We start from the raw sequence: 23,587 nt of genomic DNA, 5'->3' as shown, positions 1-23,587 counted from the left end.
AGGCAGTGTAGGGTATGGCGGGCAATCTCGTGGCTCTTTATACTCACACCCTTCCCGTAGCCCACCCTTTCCAAGAAATCATCCATTGACCAAGCTGCAAGGTGCGGGCTGTGCCGGGTGCTTGTCATTCTTGATATCTTTTCCTCATCCCCATTTGACTGAGACTCAGAGAGACTGAAAAACTTCAGTTCTCACAGCCTGGAAGTGCCCAGGGCCAAGTCCGTCCTGTTTCCAAGTTTCCACCCAGGCAGAACCGGAGGCAGGAGACCCCCGGCCTGGCCTGGTGCTTCCCCTCCCCGACCCTCCTGCTCTGGTCTGTGACTGGGATCACTGACCGTGCACCTTCGTCACTGTTCAGGGCCTTGGAGTCTTGGTTCCACTGCATACTAGGCGGCCTTGGGCAGATCCTTTCCCTTGCTTGGAACCTCGGTTTTCCTGCCTGTATTATGGGGATAGAAGGTGTCCCTCTTGCCTCCCGCACAGGAGGATGGAAAACACGCAACCAGGCAGCCAGTCCTCACCAAGTACTGGCTATGCACCTGGCACCGTGCCGAGCCCCTTTCAAGCAGGACCACAGCCCCATCTTACAGAGGAGGAAACTGAGGCACATGTGTAAGTGATGAGCTAGAATTTAAACCCAGGCAACCCAACGAGCTTCACCTGGGCCAATTCATCCAGCACGAAGTGGAGGTGGTGCCTAGCACCCATGCTACTTTTAGTGGCCCCAACAGAATGTGTTAATTTCTTATCAAAGTAGGAGAAAAACAAGTATCATCACACCTGGATTATATTTGTCTTCAAACCAACACAGTCATAACATTTAATTTTAATTTTTTTTTTATATGGAGGAAGAGCCCACAAAGGCCAATGTGCCCAGGGCCCATGACAACCGGGGTGCTGCAGCCCTGGGCCTAACCAGCAGGCTCCTGGCTTCAGGAGCTGGTCTAGGGCCTGGTGCCAGCCTCCCTTCCAGGAGAGGAGACTAAACCCAGTGAGTCTGGGTCTCACCCTACAGGCTGGAAGGAATCCCGACGCAAATTCCCTGACCCCAACCAGCTGGAGGATAGAGGCCCAGGGAAGTTTCACCTTGGAGTAAGGAGAGGAGGGCTGAGCGTTAATACTCTTGTGTAAAAAACCTTTTGTTGGCCGGGCACGGTGGTTCACGCCTGTTATCACAGCACTTTAGGAGGCCAGGGCAGGTGGACCACTTGAGGTCAGGAGTTCGAGACCAGCCTGGCTAACATGGCGAAAACCCATCTCTACTGAAAATACAAAAATTAGCCAGGTGTGGTGGCAGGCACCTGTAATCCCAGCTACTTAGGAGGCTGAAGCAGGAGAATTGCTTGGACCTGGGAGGAGGAGGTTGCAGTGAGCTGAGATTATGCCACTGCACTCCAGCCTGGGCGATAGAGTGAGACTGAGTCTCAGAAAAATCAATCAATCAATCAATCAATAAGAGTAAAGCCCAGGAGGCCGGGCGCGGTGGCTCATGCCTGTAATCCCAGCACTTTGGGAGGCCGAGGCGGGCGGATCACAAGGTCAGGAGATCGAGACCATGGTGAAACCTTGTCTCTACTAAAAATACAAAAAATTAGCCGGGCGCGGTGGCGGGCGCCTGTAGTCCCAGCTACTCGGGAGGCTGAGGCAGGAGAATGGCGTGAACGAGGGAGGCGGAGCTTGCAGTGAGCAGAGATCGCACCACTGCACTCCAGCCTGGGTGACAGAGCGAGACTCCGCCTCAAAAAAAAAAAAAAAAAAAAGAGTAAAGCCCAGGAAACCCTTGTCTCCTGCCCCTCCCACTCATTTCCTGCTAATAACTCCTCCTGGGACTCTTTTCATGCTGGATCCTTCTCACCCTGCTTCAGAGAAGACTTCGAGGGAGAGGGTCAGAGAGGTGAGTCCACCTGCCCAGGATCACCTAGCAGCTGTGAGTCATGGTCTCCTGAGAAGGGAGACCTTTGTTCACCATTTCCTTTTGATCTCCTAGCAGCCCCTGGCTCTCCTGGCCTGGGTTATGAGAGCCCAAACAGTGAATCACTGAGGAGTTACCTTCTAAACAACTGAAAATTAGCGTCGATTCCCTGGGATGTTTGGCCCACAGCCATTCCTGTGGTGGCATAAGGCGTGTTTCCCAGGAAGGGCCAGGTTTCGGAGACGATCCCTTTTGTGACCCATTTTGAATCCTGGCCCGGCTAGGACAGGGCTCCTCCAAGTCCCTGCAGGTCTGTACCTGTAGCAGAAAAGTAAAGACTATAGGGCCAGAGCCAAGCGGAAAAAGCCAGGCAGGCTTCCAGGTGAAGGTGCTCTCAGTTGAGGTTTGAAGCTGGAGTGTTGGTAGGACTTGGACTTGGAGGGCAGTTCAGACATTTGGGGAAAGGTAATTGATTTTATGGTCTTCACCCATTGGCACAATGTGGTAGAAAGCATCAGCAAGACCAGGGCTTGAGTGATGACCCCTGCACTTAGGGGCTATGTGATCTTGGCCAGTACCATCACTTCTCTGAGCCCAGCTTCATCTTCCATAAAATAGACTGTCCTCCCAAGGTTGTAGACCAGAAGAAAAGGAAATGAAATATGTAAAGCCTTTGCAGGAGGCCTTGCCCAGGAGCCATAAATATCGGGTCCCTCCTTTTCTCCTTTCCCCGGCCATGGAGGAAGCAGATGCTGTCCCAGGAGCTCAAGGCACTTACTCCCACTGGGGTGTAGCATGTGATCCGGCCAGGGCTCCAAGCACTTTGATGGGATTACTGTCCCTACTTGACAGATTTTAACTTTCATGATGGAGGGTTGTTAGGGTAGAGGTGAGTGGAGGGAACAGGGCCCAGCCTCTCAGTGATATCTTTTTTTTCTTGATATAAACTTGTCCCTTTTAGCTTAGAAGTCACCATCATCATCATCATCATCATAATCACTATCAGTATCATCATCATCAATAGTACCATCATCATCACCATCGCCATCACCATCATCATCACCATCACCATGAATATCATTAATATGGTTTTATCTGTGTCCCTACCCAAATATCACATTGAAATGTAATCCCCAGTGCTGGAGGTGGGGCCTGATGGGAGGTGATTGGATCATGGGGTTGGTTTCTAATGGTTTAGTACCATTCCCCTAGTGCTGTTTTCCTGACAGAGTTCTCATGAGATCTGGTTGTTTAAAAGTGTGTAGCATCTTCCCCCTCCCTCTATTCCTTCTGCTCCAGCCAGGTAAGACATGACTGCTTCCCCTTCACCTTCCACCATGATTGTGTGTTGGGGACCAGCCTCAACACCACCTGTAGGGTACCTGAAGTCCGGTGGCAAAAAGAAATGAGAAAAGACAGGTTAAGAGTTCATAAAGGTGGGAGCCAGGGGGCCAGTTACAAAATGGAGGCTGCAAAAGGCTCAGAGCTCTAGTCTGCACACTATTTATTGAGTACAATCACTTAGATCTAAGAAGCAGATGTTCAGGGTGGAACAGTGAAAGGATGGCAGTGTGTCGTAGGCGTAATTTATAGCAATAGCAGTTTAAATGAATCTCCTTTATGCTCAAACAGTATATCTTTAACTTATCGGAGAGTAGCTAGTGGGAGTGGGCTTAACTAGGAGCCTGCATGTCTCTCCACTTTCCAGTGCTTCAAAGGAGTGTCTTTCTCCTTGAACACAGTGTTTACAAATAAGAGAGTGGGTCTTGCTCTGAGCATGGGAACATGACGGCAGTTAGGAGGCTTTCCTCCTCAGAGGCCTCTTGTGGCTTTCCACAATTTATTGTCCTATATTTTTATGGCCAGTTTATACAGACACCCCAGAAGCCCTTTTCCCAACATACCCCCCTTTTTTCTTTTTTAAATCTGCCATTGCTTTATGGCTTGTTCGTGGTGTCTGTTTTTTTTTTTTTTTTTTTTTCCAGAGGCATCTTTCACATCTGTAGACTAAAAGCAAACAGTGTAAACAGATACACATTAAAGCACAATTTGCAGTCGTTGATCCTCCAATGGTCTTAATTCATTTAAGAGGAATTACCTTTGAAAGTCCATCAGCAGCTCCAGTGAGAGTGTTAGTCCTAGGCAGGAGAGTTAAATGAGCCTGAGATGCTTTAAAAACCTGTTCCTTAAATTTGGCTATATTTAATGTTAAATTTTTATTCTTTCCTTCCAGATGATGTCTAACTTTTTTTCTAATGATCTTTAGTAGCATTATACAAATGGGGAGTTATGCAGAAATCAGAAGTATTCCAATTACATTTGCAAACGATGCTCTAAGCTCATTATACGATCTCCTATCTAAATAGCAGTCTAAGATCATTTGTTTGATTTGCCAATTGTTGGTCTATCCGGGTCTGAGAATTCTACAATTTTGAGGAATTCTTTTGTCAATTATTTACATATTTTGCAGTTTGAACAGAGGAGTGTAAAGCAATTCTAGCAGCCGCAGCAGTAGCTGTGACTGCAATAAGGGTAAAAATAACTTTTGTTGTTCTGGTAAACATCCTTTTAACATTTCTGTGATGATATGAATGGAAGGAGAGGCTTCTTAAAGTCTATTGAGGGAAACCGGTATCCAAACTCCTTCTCTAGCAACACAGATGTTTTTACACCAAACATGGAATCAATACAGGTGAAAAGGCGACAGTTTTGACAAGTAATAGTTTGAGAATTAGGTCGAATATCAATACTTCCGACCATCAACATAAAAGGAGGCTTGACACAACTTTGAATGGGCACCGTTTGGTTGGAAGAAAACTGGTACACAAATTGAAGTCTCTCACTTTTTTTGAGATAATAGTTTTCTTCCTAAACCTGAATATGAGATTGGGCCATCATTAACGTCGATAATTTGGGATGTTCAGGGTCTATTATTGCATTAATCATTTTCGGATGTGGGCCAGCCATACCAAAATCAGTCCAAATTATGGGAAACGGGGCACGTTTTTTAGTGTAAATAGTGTCATCTTTTTGACAGTATAGTTTCTGTTTTAGTCTTGTCTTGGATCTATTATTCTGATTGGTACAATTAGCTGCAAAGGGTCCCCTTAGGGGACCCATCAATGACGATTCCATAGGAATTATTTTGTAGTACCACAGCGTGATCAGAGATGCAATTTTTCCAAATCAATATTTCTAAATTGTTTGACCATTGTTGTGGTTTTTGACACCTCTCTTTTCTGGGCTTGAAGTGTTTTAATTGAACCGAACTTTGTGAATGATTCAGGCTCCATCCACAAAATAAATGATAGGATACTGATCTTTGATTATGACCTGGAATTTTAACTAGCCAATGTTGTCGGTAGCCTTTTAAGCAACCGATAGCCATCCCTATGCAAAGAGAGGGGAAGTGATAACCTGTGGACACATTTATTAACATTCCTTCCTTGTCTGGGTGACAGGGCCCACGAATATCTGTAGACTGAGGCATCCAAACACTATCATTAACATAAACCTTAACTGGGGGTTCCAACTATGTGACAGGCCTAATTAAAGGTGGAAATGGGACATATGCCTAATAGGTATAATTTTGGTCTGCTGTACCCACAGGGAGACTTATTGCCATAGTAATTACCACAGTTATAACCACTATCAGGTTACTTGAGGTTAGTGGTTTTTTTGTGCCTTTAGGTTTTTTTCTGCAAGCTGGGTCAGCCTCTTGATCTATCCTCAAATCGGTGGGCTTGCTTGATGGGTTTTGTTGGTCTTTTTTTAAATAAATTATTATTATACTTTAAGTTCTAGGGTACATGTGTACAACGTGCAGGTTTGTTACATATGTATACATGTGCCATGTTGGTGTGCTGCACCCATTAACTCATCATTTACATTAGGTATATCTCCTAATGCTATCCCTCCCCACTCCCCCTACCCCATGACAGGCCCTGGTGTGTGATTTTCCCTACCCTGTGTCCAAGTGTTCTCATTGTTCAATTCCCACTTATGAGTGAGAACATGCAGTGTTGGTTCTGTCCTTGTGGTAGTTTGCTCAGAATGATGGTTTCTAGCTTCATCCATGTCCCTACAAAGGACATGAACTCATCCTTTTTATGGCTGTGTAGTATTCCATGGTGTATATGTGCCACATTTTCTTAATCCAATCTGTCACTGATGGACAATTGGGTTGGTTCCAAGTCTTTGCCAAGTCTTTGTTTATTGTGCCTCTATAAACATACGTGTGCATGTGTCTTTATAGCAGCATGATTTATAATCCTTTGGGTATATGCCCAGTAATGGGATGGCTGGGTCAAATGGTATTTCTAGTTCTAGATCCTTGAGGAATCACCATACTGTCTTCCACAGTGGTTGAACTAGTTTACAGTCCCACCAACAGTGTAAAAGCTTTCCTATTTCTCCACATCCTGTGCAGCACCTGTTGTTTCCTGACTTTTTAATAATCACCATTCTAACTGGTGGGAGATGGTATCTCATTGTGGTTTTGATTTGCATTTCTCTGATGGCCAGTGATGTTGAGCATTTTTTCATGTGTTGGCTGCATAAATGTCTTCTTTTGAGAAGTGTCTGTTCATATCCTTTGTCCACTTTTTGATGGGGTTGTTTGATTTTTTCTTGTAAATTTGTTTAAGTTCTTTGTAGATTCTGAATATTAGCCCTTTGACAGATGGGTAGATTGTAAAAATTTTCTCCCATTCTGTAGATTGCCTGTTTATTCTGATGGTAGTTTCTTTTGCTGTGCAAAAGCTCTTTAGTTTAATTAGATCCTATTTGTCAATTTTGGCTTTTGTTGCCATTGCTTTTGGTGTGTTAGTCATGAAGTCCTTGCCCATGCCTATGGCCTGAATGGTATTGCCTAGGTTTTCTTCTAGGGTTTTCATAGCTTTAGGTCTAACATTTAAGTCTTTAATCTGTCTTGAATTAATTTTTGTATAAGGTGTAAGGAAGGGATCCAGTTTCAGCTTTCAACATATGGCTAGCCAGTTTTCCCAGCACCATTTATTACATAAGGAATCCTTTCCCCATTTCTTGTTTTTATCAGGTTTGTCAAAGAGCAGATGGTTGTAGATGTGTGGTATTATTTCCAAGGGCTCTATTCTGTTCCATTGGTCTATATCTCTGTTTTGGTACCAGTACCATGCTGTTTTGATTACTGTAGACCTGTAGTATAGTTTGAAGTCAGGTAGCGTGATGCTTCCAGCTTTGTTCTTTTTGCTTAGGATTGTCTTGGCAATGCGGGCTCTTTTTTGGTTCCGTATGAATTTTAAAGTAGTTTTTTCCAATTCTGTGAAGAAAGTCATTAGTAGTTTGATGGGGATGGCATTGAATCTATAAATTACCTTGGGCAGTATGGTCATTTTCACAATATCGATTCTTCCTATCCTTGAGCAGGGAATGTTCTTCCATTTGTTTGTGTCCTCTTTTATTTTGTTGAGCAGTGGTTTGTAGTTCTCCTTGAAGAGGTCCTTCACATCTCTTGTAAGTTGGATTCCTAGGTATTTTATTCTCTTTGTAGTAATTGTGATTGGGAGTTCACTCATGATTTGGCTCTGTGTTTGTCTGTTATTGGTGTATAGGAATGCTTGTGATTTTTGCGCATTGATTTTGTATCCTGAGACTTTGCTGAAGTTGCTTATCAGCTTAAGGAGATTTTGGGCTGAGACGATGGGGTTTTCTAAATATACAATCATGTCATCTGCAAACTAGGACAATTTGACTTCCTCTTTTCCTAATTGAATATGCTTTATTTCTTTCTCTTGCCTGATTGCCCTGGCCAGAACTTCCAACACTGTGTTGAATAGGAGTGGTGAGAGAGGGCATCCCTGTCTTGTGCCAGTTTTCAAAGGGAATGCTTCCAGTTTTTTCCCATTCAGTATGCTATTGGGTGTGGGTTTGTCATAAATAGCTCTCATTATTTTGAGATACGTTCCACCAATACCCAGTTTATTGAGAGTTTTTAGCATGAAGGGCTGCTGAATTTTGTTGAAGGTCTTTTCTGCATCTATTGAGATAATCATGTGGTTTTTGCCTTTGGTTCTGTTTATATGCTGGATTACGTTTATTGATTTGCATATGTTGAACCAGCCTTGCATCCCAGGGATGAAGCCAACTTGATCATGGTGGATAAGCTTTTTGATGTGCTGCTGGATTTGGTTTGCCAATATTTTATTGAGGATTTTTGCATCAGTGTTCATCAGGGATATTGGTCTAAAATGTCTCTGCCAGGCTTTGGTATCAGGATGATGTTGGCCTCATAAAATGAATGAGGGAGGATTCCCTTTTTTTCTATTGATTGGAATCATTTCAGAAGGAAAGGTACCAGCTCCTCTTTGTACCTCTGGTAGAATTCGGCTGTGAATCTGTCTGGTCCTGGAGTTTTTTTGGTTGGTAGGCTGTTAATTATTGCCTCAATTTCAGAACCTGTTATTGGTCTATTCAGGGATTCAACTTCCTCCTGGTTTAGTCCTGGGGAGTGTATGTGTCCAGGAATTTATCCATTTCTTCTAGATTTTCTAGTTTATTTGCACAGAGGTGTTTATAGTATTCTCTGATGGTAGTTTGTATTTCTGTGGGATCGGTGGTGATATCCCCTTTACCATTTTTTTATTGCATCTATCTGATTCTTCTCTCTTTTCTTCTTTATTAGTACTGCTAGTGGTCTATCAGTTTTGTTGATCTTTTCAAAAAACCAGCTCCTAGGCCGGGCGCGGTGGCTCAAGCCTGTAATCCCAGCACTTGGGAGGCCGAGACGGGTGGATCACGAGGTCAGGAGATCGAGACCATCCTGGTCTACACGGTGAAACCCCGTCTCTACTACAAAATACAAAAAACTAGCCGGGCGAGATGGCAGGCGCCTGTAGTCCCAGCTACTCGGGAGGCTGAGCAGGAGAATGGCGTAAACCCGGGAGGTGGAGCTTGCAGTGAGCCGAGATCGCGCCACTGCACTCCATCCTGGGCGACAGAGCGAGACTCCGTCTCAAAAAAAAAAAAAAAAAAAAAAAAAAACAAAAAACCAGCTCCTGGACGGGCGTGGTGGCTCAAGCCTGCAATCCCAGCACTTTGGGAGGCCGAGACGGGCGGATCACTAGGTCAGGAGATCAAGACCATCCTGGCTAACACTGTGAAACCCCGTCTCTACTAAAAAATAGAAAAAAATAGCCGGGCGAGGTGGCGGGCGCCTGTAGTCCCAGCTACTCGGGAGGCTGAGGCAGGAGAATGGCGGTAAACCCGGGAGGCGGAGCTTGCAGTGAGCTGAGATCCGGCCACTGCACTCCAGGCCGGGCGACAGAGCGAGACTCCGTCTAAAAAAAAAAAAAAAAAAAAAAAACCAGCTCCTGGGTTCATTGATTTTTTGAAGGGTTTTTTGTGTCTCTATCTCCTTCAGGTCTGCTCTTATCTTAGTTATTTCTTGCCTTCTGCTAGTTTTTCAATGTGTTTGCTCTTGCTTCTCTAGTTCTTTTAATTGTGATGTTAGGATGTCAATTTTAGATCTTTCCTGCTTTCTCTTATGGGCATTTAGTGCTATAAATTTCCTTCTACACACTGCTTTAAATGTGTCCCAGAGATTCTGGTATGTTGTGTCTTTTTTCTCATTGGTTTCAAAGAACATCTTTATTTCTGCCTTCATTTCTTTATGTACCCAGTAGTCATTCAGGAGCAGGTTGTTCAGTTTCCATGTAGTTGAGCGGTTTTGAGTGAGTTTCTTAATCCTGCTTCTGGTTTGATTGCACTGTGGTCTGAGAGACAGTTTGTTATAATTTCTGTTCTTTTAGATTTGCTGCAGAGTGCTTTACTTCCAACTATGTGGTCAGTTTTGGAATAAGTGTGATGTGGTGCTCAGAAGAATTTATATTCTGTTGATTTGTGGTGGAGAGTTCTGTAGATGGCTATTAGGTCCACTTGGTACAGAGCAGAGTTCAATTCCTGGATATCCTTGTTAACTTTCTGTCTCATTGATCTGTCTAATGTTGATACTGGGGTGTTAAATTCTCCCATTATTATTGTCTAAGTCTCTTTGTAGGTCTCTAAGGACTTGCTTTATGAATCTGGGTGCTCCTGTATTGGGTGCATATATATTTAGGATGGTTAACTCTTCTTGTTGAATTGATCCCTTTACCATTATGTAATGGCCTTCTTTGTCTCTTTTGATCTTTGTTGGTTTAAAGTCTGTTTTACCAGAGACTAAGATTGCAATGCCTGCTTTTTTTGCTTTCCATTTGCTTGGTATATCTTGCTCCATCCCTTTATTTTGAGCCTATGTGTGTCTCTGCACATGAGATGGGTCTCCTGAATACAGTACACTGATGGGTCTTGACTCTTTATCCAATTTGCCAGTATGTGTCTTTTAATTGGAGCGTTTAGCCCATTTACGTTTAAGGTTAACATTGTTATGTGTGAATTTGATCCTGTCATTATGATGTTAGCTGGTTATTTTACTTCTTAGTTGATGCAGTTTCTTCCTAGCATCAGTGGTATTTACAATCTGGCATGTTTTTGCAGTGACTGGTACTGGTTGTTCCTTTCCATGTTTATTGCTTCCTTCAGGAGCTCTTGTAAAGCAGGCCTGGTGGTGACAAAGTCTCTCAGCATTTGTTTGTCTGTAAAAGATTTTATTTCTCATTCACTTATGAAGCTTACTTTGGCTGGATACGAAATTCTGGGTTGAAAATTCTTTTCTTTAAGGACATTGAATATTGGCCACCACTCTCTTCTGGCTTGTAGTGTTTCTGCCGAGATATCCGCTGTTAGTCTGATGGGCTTCTGTTTGTGGGTAACCCGACCTTTCCTCTGGCTACCCTTAACATTTTTTCCTTCGTTTCAACTTTGGTGAATCTGACAATTATGTGTCTTGGAGTTGCTTTTCTTGAGGAGTGTCTTAGTGATGTTCTCTGTATTTCCTGAATTTGAATGTTGGCCTGCCTTGCTAGGTTGGGGAAGTTCTCCTGGATAATATGCTAGGGAGTGTTTTCCAACTTGGTTCTATTCTCCCCGTCACTTTCAGGTACACCAAACAGACGTAGATTTCATCTTTTCACATAGTCCCATATTTCTTGGAGGCTTTGTTCATTTCTTTTTATTCTTTTTTTCTCTAAACTTCTCTTCTCACTTCATTTCATTCATTTGATCTTCAATCACTTATACCCTTTCTTCCACTTGATCAAATTGGCTACTGAAGCTTGTGCATGCATCACATAGTTCTTGTGCCGTGGTTTTCAGCTCCATCAGGTCATTTAAGGACTTCTCTAGACTGTTTATTCTAGTTAGCCATTCATCTAATCTTTTTTCAAGGTTTTTAGCTTCTTTGCAATGGGTTCAAACATCCTCCTTTAGCTCAGAGAAGTTTGTTATTGCTGATCATTGAAGCCTTCTTCTCTCAACTTGTCAAAGTTATTCTCTGTCCAGCTTTGTTCCATTGCTGGCAAGGAGCTGTGTTCCTTTGGAGGAGAAGAGGAGCTCTGATTTTTAGAATTTTCAGCTTTTCTGCTCTGGTTTCTCCCCATCTTTGTGGTCTTATCTACATTTTGTCTTTGATGATGGTGATGTACAGATGGGGTTTTGGTGTGGATGTCCTTTCTGTTTGCTAGTTTTCCTTCTAACAGTCAGGACCCTCACCTGCAGGTCTGTTGGAGTTTGCTAGAGGTCCACTCCAGACCCTGTTTGTCTGGATATCACCAGCAGAGGCTGCAGAACAGCAAATATTGTAGAATGGCAGATGTTGCTGCCTGATCATTCCTTTGGAAGCTTCGTCTCAGAGGGGCACCAGGCTGTATGAAGTGTCAGTTGGCCCCTACTGGGAGGTGTCTCCCAGTTAGGCTACTCAGGGGTCAGGGACCCACTTGAGGATGCAGTCTGTCCATTCTCAGATCTTAAACTCCATGTTGGGAGAACCACTATTCTTTTCAAAGCTGTCAGACAGGGACGTTTAAGTCTGCAGAAGTTTCTGCTGCCTTTTATTCAGCTATACCCTGCCCCCAGAGGTAGAGTCTACAGAGGCAGGCAGTCTTCCTTGAGCTGTGGTGGGCTCCACTCAAGGTTCGAGGTTGCCGGCCGCTTTGTTTACCTACTCAAGCCTCAGCAATGGTGGATGCCCCTCCCCCAGCCTCTGCCACCTTGCAGTTCAATCTCAGACTGCTGTGCTAGCAGTGAGCAATGCTCCGTGGGCGTGGGACCCTCTGAGCCAGGCGCGGGATATAATATCCTGGTGTGCATTTGCTAAGGCCATTGAAAAGCGCAGTATTAGAGTGGGAGCATCCCGATTTTCCAGGTACAGTCTGTCACAGCTTCTCTTTGCTAGGAAAGGGAATTCCCAGACCCCTTGCACTTTCTGGGTGAGGCAATGCCCTGTCCTGCTCCATGAGCTGCACACCCTGTCTGACAAGTCCCAGTGAGATGAACCCAGTACCTCAGTTGGAAATGCAGAAATCACCGTCTTCTGCGATGCTCACACTGGGAGCTGCAGACTAGAGCTCTTCCTATTCAGCCATCTTGGAACCTCCCTCCTTGTTGGTCTTCATCTGGCCAGCTGAAATGTTCATTCAAGCCATCAGATGTGCTTGGAGGTGGAGATCTTGGTTCCAAAATCCTTTTCTCTTCATTGGAATTTTGCTCATGGTAAAGTTAAGATGTCTTGTAGATACCTAAACTGAAAGCTGTTTTTCTCTTGGGGAAATAAAAGCAAACCCTCTTCCCCATGTTATAACTCTCCTTTTTTCCTAGGTCTTTGTTTTAAAGTCCTTCCACCACACAGGTTTTGCCTCATGAACATTTACCTTCTGTCCTGTTAAATGTTGTTCAGTTGCTGTAGTAACCTGATTCTAAGAGATGTTCAAAAAATTTAAGGTAACAAGAGCCAATTGTAATTGCATATGAGGGGTGGAATATTCCTTATCTCCCTCTATTTTCTGTTTATGTAATTGCATTTTTAAGTTTGATTGGTTTGCTGAGCAATCGCTTGCCCTTGAGAATTATAGGGGATACCTGTACTGTGTTTAATGCTCTTTTGTTTTAAAAATGTTTGGAAAGATTTACTACAGTAGCCTGGTCCATTGTTGTTTTTACGACAGCAAAACAGGAAAGCAAGTGTCTTTTTATATGTGCTGCAGTCTCACTGGTTTGGCAAGTAGCCCATATAAAATGGGAATATGTATCTATGGTCATATGGACATAGAAAGTTTGCCAGATGCAGGAACATGGGTGATATCCATTTGTCAGATCATGTTAGGTGTCAACCCTCAAGGGTTTACACCAGTTTCTTGATGTGGTAGTTGTAGTACCTGACGTACCTGACACTGAGGACAATGTTGTGCAATGTCCTTGACCTGTTTTCACATAATTTGATATTTCTTTTTAAGTCCTGCTGCGCTAAGGTGTGTTAATGAGTGGAAACTTTAGGTATCAGTACGTATGGGGGAAAGCAACAAGTCAGCTTGCTCATTTAGTCTCAGTCAAGCATCCTGGAAGATTGGTATGTGCTCAGATATGAGTTAAATAGAAAGGAAAATCCTGAGTATGCACAGTTGTTTGTAAAGAGTTGAACAATGATAAAGCTGTTCACCAATAATATATTTAAGGAAGGCAGTTTCAATATGCTGAGTAGCTTGCACAACATAAGCTGAATCTGAAAGAATATTAACTGGCTGATTAAAATCTTTTAATACTGTAATCACTGCCTATAATTCAGCTCTTTGGGCAGAGGAAAAGTTATGATGTGTTTTTGTTGTTTTGACCCTTCTTACATTGTTTTTTAGTATGTCCCATTTGTCCACAATTTTAACAGGACCCTGAGAACTTTTGTGTTATTTCTAAACTTTTAAACCTGCCATTGCCTGGGCTAGGAGATTAGTTTTGTATACATGTCCTCCATTGCCATCACAGGCTTTAATATATTCACTTAATACCTTGTCTTTTGATGCTTTTCCTTTAACAGGTCTAATGGCTGGCTGGCACTCAGAATTAGCATTCTCAAAGGCCAATAGTTGGACAATTGTCTCTTGGGCGTGTGCATCCAGGATAACCTTTTGAGCTGCATCATGCATGTGGGCAGTGAAGTCCAGATAAGGTTCCTTAGGGCCTTGTCTGACTGAATTAAAGGAGGGATATGTAACACCGGGATCCTGAATCTTCTCCCAGGCCCTCATACACACTGATCTGATTTATGCAATGGCTTCATCATTCATCACTATCTGTTGTTCTATTGTACCCCAGGCTTGTACTATTCTAAGCAATTGATCAGAGGTAATGTTAACAGGAGGCTGAGATCTAGCATTTCTATGCACCTGATTAGTGGCCTCATCTGTCCAACAAGCCTTAAATTGTGAAAATTGAGAAGGGGATAAAGGAGACTGAGCTAATGTCTCCCAATCATAGGGACACAGACATTTGTCATAAGCCACAGCCTGTAATAAAGTCTGAGCATAAGGTTAGTTAGGTCCATACTGCCCTATTGCTTGTTTTAGATCTTTTAATATTTTAAAAGGAAAAGGTTCCCAGTGAGCCTGAGCATGCCCCCCAGCCTGCTGAGGTGGTATCATAGTCACTGGAAACTGCCAAGTCTCCAAGTCCCCACTTTCTCTTGCCTGATGAATGGAAGCCTGTATGGCCCTTTCTCCATAGTGAACTGCAGGATGAGCCTGAATTGCCCCCTCTCCATAATGAACGCAGGTCGGGCAATAATGGGCACTGCGAGCTGAGTCTTGGATTCCCTCCCCCTGCACTCACTCGGCTGAGGAGGAGGTGGCTGTTCCAGACATTCCTCTGAAGGAGCTTGGGCTGAACAATTTTCTGAGTAGGTTTAGGGAGACTGGGGGGATTGGCAGAAATCACCTCCAGACTCTCTTTTTTGTTAGTACTTGGTAGAGGTGGTTCAGAGTCCTGATCATTAAACTCCTCTCTCACCTCCTCTGACTCAGCCTCATCATCTGTCTGAAAAGGCTCCAGTGCTGCCTGCATCAGTAACCAAACTGACTAAACAGGCAAAGGATTTCCTTTTCCTTTCTATGTTCTCTTTTAAGGTCCTTTCCAACTTTTCCAGTCTTTTAATTCCAAAGTTCCCTGTTCCAGGAACCAAGGGCAAAATTGTTCCACAGCATGAAACAAATCCATAAGATTTTCTGTATCAACTTTTATCCCACCACACTTCAAGAGCTGCTGTAGCAAGCTCAAATACATGGTGTACTTACTTTCAGTTTGTCCCATTTGTGTCCCTAGCTTTCTCCGAGTGCCCTGTTACCTGCAGAGCTTAAAACTTTTTTGTCCTAGGGAGTCCTTTGTCCTTCACTCCTCCATTTCACATACTCGAATGTTCCTTCACCGAATTCTTTCAGGCCCCACGTTGGGCGCCAGAATGTTGGGGACCAGCCTCAACACCACCCATAGGGTACCCAAAGTGTGGTGGTGACAAAGGAATGAAAAAAGACAGGTTAAGAGTGGGAGCCAGGGGGCCAGTTGCAAATTTCGCTCTGGGCATGGGAATATGATGGCAATTAGGAGGCTTTCCTCCTCAGAGGCCTCTTGTGGCTTTCCACAACTTATTGTCCTATATTTTTTATGGCCAGTTTATACAGACACCCCACAAGCCCTTTTACCAACAAATGTAAGTTTCCTGAGGCCTCCTGAGAAGCAGAAGCCATTATACTTCTTGTACAGCCTACAGAACCTCTTTTCTCTATAAATTACTCAGTTTCAGGTATTCCTTTATAACAATGCGAGAATAGACTAATACAATCACCATCATCATCATCATCATCACCATTAATATCACTATCCTTATCACCATCATCATTATCAACATCACCATCATTATAGTCACCATCACCATAATTATCACCATCAACATCACCATCATTGCCATCAACATCATCATTATCACCATCACCATCATCATCATAATCACTATCAACATCACCATGATCATCACCATCACCATTATCATCATCATAATCATCATCAAATTACCATCATCATACTCACCATTATTATCACTGTCACCACCATCACAACCACTAACATCACCACCACAACCATCATCATCATTATCCTAACAATAAAAATGGCAGAACAAATGAGTCTCATTTGTTAATGCCCTACATGGTAGCAGTGTGCTGAGGGCCCTTATCTGCTACATCTCATCACTTGTCACAGCCTTGTGTTGGTTCCCTCAGACCTTTAAGAATTTCTGGCCGGGCGCGGTGGCTCAAGCCTGTAATCCCAGCACTTTGGGAGGCCGAGATGGGCGGATCACGAGGTCAGGAGATCGAGACCATCCTGGCTAACACGGTGAAACCCCGTCTCTACTAAAAATACAAAAAAAAAAACTAGCCGGGCGAGGTGGCGGGCGCCTATAGTCCCAGCTACTCGGGAGGCTGAGGCAGGAGAATGGCGTAAACCCGGGAGGCGGAGCTTGCAGTGAGCTGAGATCCGGCCACTGCACTCCAGCCTGGGCGACAGAGCGAGACTCCGTCTCAACAACAACAACAACAACAACAACAACAAAAAAGAATTTCTAAGCAAAATGAGATAACCTTATTCCTGGAAGAATTAATTGCTTCTTCAGTCAATAAACTATATTGAGGACCTACTATGTGGTGGGCATCCATCAGAGAGCAAAACCAGGTGTGGTTCCTGCCCTCATGGAGCTTACAGTCCACTGGGGAGATAGATATTTCTCATTACATACTGAATGGACACTTACAAATAGAGATAAGTAGCTTGATAGAAAGTTCCATGGGGTGGGCCGGGTGTGGTGCCTCACACCTGTAATTCCAGCACTTTGGGAGGCTGAGGTGGATGGATCACAAGGTCAGGAGTTTGAGACCAGCCTGGCCAATATGGTGAAACCCCATCTCTACAGAAAATACAAAAATTAGCTGGGTGTGGTGGTGCGGGCCTGTAGTCCCAGCTACTTGGGAGGCTGAGGCAGAAGAATCGCTTAAACCCAGGAGGCAGAGGTTGCAGTTAGCCGAGATTGCACCACTGGACTCCAGCCTGGGTGACAGAGTGAGACTCCATTTCAAAAAAAACAAAAAAACAAAAAAACAAAAAAAAAACAGTTCCATGGGGCTGTGAGAGTGTTTTATGGGGCTGTCTCTTCTGGGTAGGGAGTCAGTGAATGCTTCTCTATGGAAGAAATGAATGACTGGGAATCTCAAGAAGTTCCCTGGGTAGAGAAAGAAGTAGAGAGAGTTTAAATGGAGGAACAGCCTGTGCAAAGGCCCTGTGGTCCGAGGGAGATGGCACCCAGGAAAGGCTGAAAGGAAGCTGAGGACCTGGGGCTGGTGGGGGGTGGGCCTGGAAGGGCATGATTTGCTGGGAAGCTGACCCTGGGACCTTGACCTCCTGTTCCCTTGACAGAAAGGCTTTTGCTTGAGCTGTTTCAAGTGGCTTAGAGCCTGTAGGTAGTGGCGAGGACCAGGGAGTCCCCCAGGAGAACGGGACACTTTTCTGACAGACCCTGTGCTATTTTCATCCTGGTATTGCTCCCCGCAGCAGGGAGCCTCTGTGGGCACCCAAAGGCCTGGGAGGCTTGTCCCTCTAGTAGGAAGAAACTTTGCACAGCTGTCATCACACAGCTGGGCTCCCCTGTCTGTGATGGAAAGTAAAGAATGGGAGTCCATGGTGTGGGGTTGTTGTCATCTTTTAGAAGGTCACCAACATCTTTGTTAAGTGGCACAGCTGGGCCTGGTTGGTCTTTGTCCAGGGAACAATGGAGCGCCAGGGGACCACTCCTTCAGAATCTAAGGAGTCTGAGACACAGGAAAGAATCTCACACGGGGTAGCGAGAGATGAGGCTTCTGGCTCTGTCCCTAGCCTTGGGAGGCACCCCCGGGCCTCTGTTTTCTCATCTGAGAGAAACTGCAGGCGCCCATGCAGTTCTAAATCGTGCCATAGCCTTGGCTCTGGTGGGAGCTTTAGTGGGGGATGACAGATGGGAAAGAGGCTGGGTTCCAGTAATCTGTTGCTAGTGACAAGCCACCCCCAAACACAGTGGCTTTTTAAAGCAACAGCATTTTTTTTTTGTTTTGTTTTTTGAGACAGAGTCTCACTCTGTCACCCAGACTGGAGTGCAGTGGCATGGTCTCAACTCACTGCAACCTCTGCCTCCCGAGTTCAAGTGATTCTCCTGCCTCACCCTCCCAAGTAGCTGTGATTACAGGTGTGAGCCACCATGTCCGGGCTAATTTTTTTTTTTTTGTATTTTTAGTAGAGATGGGGTTTCACCATGTTGGCCAGGCTGGTCTCAAACTCCTGACCTCAAATGATCTGCCTGCCTCAGCCTCCCTAAGTGCTGGGATTACAGGCGTGAGCCACCACACCCAGCCAACAACAGCAATTCTTGGGGTCAGTTGTATTTCTCACAATTCTTGGGGTCAGTTGTATGGTTCCTTTGTTGGTGTTCCCTGGGCTTGCTCAGACGGCTGTCATCCACTGGATGGCCAGCTTGGCTGGAAGGTCCAAGATGACCCCACTGCCATGTCTGGTAGCTGGTGCTGGCTGTCAGCTGGGGCACCTCAATGCCCTTCCTCCACTAGGATGAGGGGTGTGCCACTCCTTCATGTGGCTTGATGGGCTTCCAAGAGGGCAAAGGCAGAAGCTGCTTCACCTCTGGAAGCCCCGGCCCGGGGACCCACCTGCAGTAGTGCTTTTGCCACATCCGTTTGATCAAAGCAAGTTACAATGCCAGTCCAGATGCAAGGGGCCTGAGAAATAGATGCCACCTCTGAAGATGGGGAGTAACAAAGTCACATTACAAAGAAGCTTACCTGCTGGGATGGGAGGCATTTGTGGCCATTAAACAATGTATCACAGACTGATGGGAAAAGCACCATTCTCTGGGATAGCTTCAAAATGACTTATACAAGGCATTGGCAAACTTCTTCTGTAAATGGCCAGATAATATATATTCTAAGCCTTTGTGGGCCATATGGTCTGTTGCACTACTCAACTCTGTCCTTGTAGCTCAAGAGCAGCCATAGGCAATAGGCAATCCAAAGGGCATGACCATGTACCAATAAAACTTTATTTACAATAAAAACAGGCTGGATTTGGCTCATGGGCCATAGTTTGCCAATCCCTGACTTACACATACACATTGATGATTACTCTGGGAACATCTTGAGGGCAGGAACAATATTTCATAGAGATTTTGTAGAGATTCATGTCCCTGCTTTTAGACATGATAAGTTCCTGGAGTCCGTTATGTTTCAGCTTATTCATTCTTTCAGTAAATATTATTGGGCGCTTACTATGTGAGGTGCTATTCTAGGCACAGGGCAAGGAAGACAGACAGTTCACTTGCTTTCTCAGAGCTTGCATTCCACTGGTTGTAAGGAACAGAAAAAAATGGCTTAACCATTACAGGGAATTTTGGCACAAGTAACTGAAGAGTCCATAGGTAGATCAGCCTTCAGGTTAGGTTTGATCGGGACTCAGGTTCAGTTTCTCTGTGATTTTCCACTTGCTTCTGCTTTCCTCCACATATTGGATTTGTTCCCTTTATTCTGAGTTTTATTTTGCCAATAGTAGCGATATGAGCACCAGCCAGTGGCTTCCCGGGGCTACCTGCTTCCTCGTTCTCATTCAAGAGAGAGACCTCTTCCTCCACCATCAGCAAGAGCTCTAATGGGCTCACCTTAGGTCCTTTGCTGACGGACTCAATTGTTGTGCTTGGGAAAGTGGAAAGTGGTAGTTGGCTTAGATTTGGATTACCATGACCAGTGACCCCTGATGGCTTACACTCATCAGAGCCCACTTCCTGGGACTAAGCCTGGGGCCAGTCCCGTTTCCTGCTGAAACAATGGGTGAAGGACAGGATGTATGTCAGAGAGGCCATCACAGTAAATAGGAGCCATTGCTAAGCAAAAGTCACAATCTATCTTCCAGTTATTCCATAGGAATCAAAGCACGAGGGGTCAAAGCAACAAGCAGTGAAGTACAGGGGGTTATTAGGTGGTGTCAGAGGAGCAGGGCAGTGAGACATGAATGGTCAAAGCTGGAACTGGCTTCTACTTATAGGCCTTGGGTGTATCAGGCCTGAAGAGGCCTTAGAGATTATGTCATCCAAACCTCTCATAGTATATAAGGGGAAACTGAGGCCTAGAGAGGAGTAGGGATTTGCCGAAATTCACTCAGGGAGTTAGTGGCCAAATTCGAGGTAAAATTTGGGTCTCTGGCCTTTCTGTTTCTTTGTTTCTCCCTCACATTGAGCACAAGCCCCTGCAATTAGCAGGTATTCAGTAAAGATGTTGATTTGCTTTCCTTCCAATTATGGCGAATCCATGCATGGGGAGGGGGTATATTCACAGTAGATGTATCTCAAGACATTCACGAATCTCCAAATTTACAGCTGATAGCAGGCTGCCTATTAACATACCATGATAACATGCATCGACTTTGGACAAACAGACCTGAGTTAAAGTCCCAGTTCTGCCACTTATGAGTTCTGTGACCTTGAATAAGTTACTCAGCCCCTCTGAGAACCCTGCACACTCGGGGCCTGGCAGATTGGACATACGTGAGGCATAACTGAAAACCATTAAGTAACCCCTCACACTGAATAACTGCCCAGGCAAAAGACAAGTAGAGAATAAAGAGCCACATTGCAGTATAGATGCTGAGGACTGGCTCAGTGGGTTGCCCAGCACAGTCTATGAAACATGATAGTTGTACACACCAGCCTTCTTTTAAATCCTTATCTGCTGGTGGCTCATGCCCGTAATCCCAGCACTTTGGGAGGCTGGGGCAGGCGGATCACTTGAGGTCAGGAGTTTGAGACCAGCCTGACCAACATGGCAAAACCCTGTCTCTACTAAAAATACAACAAAAAATTAGCAGGGCATGGTGCTGACTGTCACACCAACTACTCGGGAGGCTGAAGCAGGAGAATTGCTTGAATTGGGGAGGCGGAGGTTGCAGTGAGCCAAGATGGCGCCATTGCACTCCAGCCTGGGCAACAGAGCTAGAGCTAGACTCCATCTCAAAAAAAAAAAAAAAAAAAAAATTCCTTATCTGAACCCTATTCCTTTCTGGCCAGGAACAGTTCCCTGGAATGTTGTGGCTCACACTCTGCTCTTTAACCAGGTAACTCCTTCCTGTCTCGGCACTGACGTCACTTCACCAAATAAGCCATATTAGTTAAGATAATGCTAGTGGCTGCGACAAACAACTCCTCAAGTTTCGGTGACTTAACATAAGTTTATTCGTCTTTCATGTAACAGGAGAATGCAGGTTGGCGAGGGTTGAAATGGGGTCACGGGGTGGGGCACTCTGCCCGTGCCGCCTTTCAGGGATCCAGGTTGATGAAGGCTTTTCCGTCTTTGACATGTGGCTTTCAAAGTCACCCTGAGTACTGACATCAGCCAGCAGACAGGGAAGAGAGAAGGTGTGGAACAAAACACCCATTTCTTTTTTTTTTTTTTTTTTTTTTGAGACAGAGTCTCGCTCTGCCGCCCAGGCTGGAGTGCTGTGGCCGGATCTCAGCTCACTGCAAGCTCCGCCTCCCGAGTAGCTGGGACTACAGGCGCCCACCACCTCGCCCGGCTAATTTTTTTGTATTTTTTTTTACTAGAGACGGGGTTTCACCGTGTTAGCCAGGATGGTCTCGATCTCCTGACCTCGTGATCTGCCCGTCTCGGCCTCCCAAAGTGCTGGGATTACAGGCTTGAGCCACCGCGCCCGGCCAAAACACCCATTTCTTATTCATTTATTTTAACTTTTAAGTTCAGGGGCACAAGTACAGGTTTTTTATATAGGTAAACTCATGTCATGGGGGTTTGTTGTACAGATCATTTCATCACCCAGGTATTAAGCCTAGTACCCATTAGTTATTTTTCCTGATTCTCTCCCTTTTCCCACTCTCCACCCTTTGGGAGGCCCCAATATCTATTGTTCCCCTCTATGTGTCCATGTGTTCTCATCATTTAGCTCTCACTTATAAGTTAGAACATGTGGTATTTGGTTTTCTGTTCCTGTGTTAGTTTGCTAAGGATAATGGCCTCCAGCTCCATCCAAGTTCCTGCAAAAGACACGATCTCATTCTTTTTTATGGCTATATAGTATTTCATAGTGTATATGCACCACGTTTTCTTTATCCAGTCTACCATTGATAGGCATTAGTTGATTCTATGTCTTTGCTATTGTGAATAGTGCTGCAACGAACATATGTGAGAAACACCCATTTCTTAACCATTTAGCCTAGAAGCCATAGCCATCGCTTCTGTTCACATTCTACTGGTCAGAATAAATCACATGACCTCACTCAGAAGCAAAGGACACAGGGAAATGTAGTCACTGTCCAAGCAGTTGTGTTCATTCCAGTAATAATCTCCCAATGACCAAGGAAGAAGAACCAGAATCTTTGTTGTCTCTGTCACAGAAATCTATTCCATGTTTTTAAGGCATTTATACTTTTCTCTCATAGCACTCATCATAGTTTATTTAGCATTTTAAAAAATTTGATGACTCTTTGATTCTGTCTTCATTTGCAGATGCTAAGCTCCATGAGAGTAAGAGATTCATCATTATATCCTCAGTGCTTTGCACAGAATAAGTGATCAACAAATGCGTGCTGAATGAATAAAAGAAGATGTATATTTATTAAATGACTTTTTATATGACAATATATATTTATATATTGGTGCTTTTTATTGCAAGTGACAAAAGAACCAATTTTCCTAAGTTAAACAATAAAATGGCTTATTGGCGCAAGTCAATGAGGATTCCAGAAGTCTGGAAGCTTTCAGGTGTGGCTGGATCATGGTTCTGGCTCTGTTTCTCTTGTAGTTCTTTCTATCCTGCTCTGTCCTAGTGTCATCTTTGTTCTTAAGTTGGTTCTGTCATGGTTGCAAGATGACTGCATGTGCCACCGTGACTGACCTCCTACTTCCTCATGGAGAGAACAGAGGAAGCACAACTTCCCACAGTCATTGAATAATAGTCTTCAGCTTTGTTCTGCTTAAACCTAGCTCAATCTTTGTTGCAAAGGAGATAAGATGGAAGCTGATTGGGACTTATCCTTTGGGGTCCACCGTTGGATCTGAGGGTGGGGAAATAGTTCACCCAACTGCACAATTGCTGTGCAATATGGAAGGAGCGGCTCCCCAAATAAAAATACAGGTTCTGGAAGGAAGGTGTTAAGAGGCAAATGGATGCTGCTGAAATAATCAAAGCATGTCCCTCCCACTACTGTGTTTCTAGAAACAAGGGCATTTCTAAAACCATTTATAGTAAATCCAGAAATGCCTATTACATTGGAAGTGGGTTAAGGAGAAAGGCTCACTGTTTTGAGGTTGAGGAGAAAAAACAAATCCAAACTAATTTAATAAAACTGTGGAGCTGAAACTACTCTCAGAGAAAAATTCAGAAGAACCTCAACTGGATTTGGGCAATTCTGGAGATATTAGCTGTAGGCCCCAGAGTCTTTTTTTTTTTTTTTTTTTGAGATGGAGTCTCACCCTGTCGCCCAGGCTGGAGTGCAGCGGCCCAATCTCGGCTCACTGCAAGCTCTGCTTCCTGGGTTCAAGCAATTCTCCTACCTCAGCCTCCTGAGTAGCTGGGACTACAGGCGCCCGCCACCACGCCCGGCTACTTTTTTTTTTTAATTTTTGTATTTTTAGTAGAAACGGAGTTTCACTGTGTTAGCCAGGATGGTCTCGATCTCCTGACCTT

General features: G+C 44.4%; 1 long non-coding RNA gene across 1 annotated transcript; it reads left to right on the top strand.

Moving 5' to 3' along the window:
• Positions 1 to 1,802: 1,802 nt before the first annotated feature.
• On the top strand, positions 1,803 to 22,646 carry LOC117093938. Its single transcript, XR_004441304.1, has 2 exons — positions 1,803 to 1,894; positions 22,408 to 22,646. It is a non-coding gene; the product is annotated as an uncharacterized LOC117093938 (long non-coding RNA).
• Positions 22,647 to 23,587: the final 941 nt, after the last annotated feature.

This window comes from Trachypithecus francoisi, unplaced genomic scaffold, assembly GCF_009764315.1.
Source record: "Trachypithecus francoisi isolate TF-2019V2 unplaced genomic scaffold, Tfra_2.0 Lachesis_group12, whole genome shotgun sequence".
NCBI lineage: Eukaryota > Metazoa > Chordata > Mammalia > Primates > Cercopithecidae > Trachypithecus > Trachypithecus francoisi.
Note: the sequence above shows the minus strand (reverse complement) of the source record. Positions and strands in the feature narration are given on the sequence as shown.